Source organism: Hyalella azteca, unplaced genomic scaffold (assembly GCF_000764305.2).
Source record: "Hyalella azteca isolate HAZT.00-mixed unplaced genomic scaffold, Hazt_2.0.2 contig14042, whole genome shotgun sequence".
In the NCBI taxonomy this organism is placed as follows: domain Eukaryota; kingdom Metazoa; phylum Arthropoda; class Malacostraca; order Amphipoda; family Hyalellidae; genus Hyalella; species Hyalella azteca.
The window spans coordinates 223,593-224,402 of NW_025943941.1; the positions used below are offsets into that span (position 1 = coordinate 223,593).

The 810-nt window shown below is 33.0% G+C and overlaps 1 non-coding gene across 1 annotated transcript; it reads left to right on the forward strand.

The window, feature by feature from the left end:
• Window positions 1-323: 323 nt before the first annotated feature.
• Window positions 324-395, forward strand: Trnae-uuc. Its single transcript has one exon. It is a non-coding gene; the product is annotated as a tRNA-Glu (tRNA).
• Window positions 396-810: the final 415 nt, after the last annotated feature.

Sequence of the window (810 nt, forward strand, 5' to 3'; positions counted from 1 at the left end):
CATTAGTATATTGACTAATTTCATTTAAACGCTACGGCTGCCAAAATAAAATTACTAGAAGTCTTGGAATGGAAATTGATCAGAAAATTTAGCTGTGGCATTAAGAACGTTTAAGATCCATCATCAATTTTTAAACATAAAGTGATCTTGAGTATATGAATTGAACTTCTATAAAATGTTCAGAATGTTCTTACATTGTATGGACACAATTAATGCTAGGCTTATGCTTTTTTTTGGTGCTTTGTGAACGCGTGAAAATGAGTATCAACGAGAGGACTTAGAACCAAATCTAGATCATTGGTTGCATATCCATGCGTCATGTATCCCATGTGGTCTAGTGGCTAGGATACCTGGCTTTCACCCAGGAGGCCCGGGTTCGATTCCCGGCATGGGAATGCCGTTTTGTGGCAGCAAAATTGTTGCTAAATCTTAACTAATAAATAAATTATATAATGGGTAAATTTCTAGTTACAGTCGAGCCGAGAACGAGTTTGGTTAGACTGCGTAGTGAGTGTTGTGAATGTTAGCTTAGTGAATGCAATTTAGAAATTTATTTTGCAACCACGAAGATCAATTTTATTACATAATATTTAATTTATATAAATTGAAATAGAGTTAATCGTCTATAAATGTCTAGAAAATTGGCATAAATGTTGTACATTTTATCATTTTCAAGATTTACTCATGTCTTTAATATTTTTGCTTAGTGCTTTATTGCTTCTTTGACATCTTTCTAAGGTAATTAATTTTTAAACTTTTATGTCGCATTGCAAGGTAAAACTCGTGCCTAAAATTTGCTTAGTTGCATGT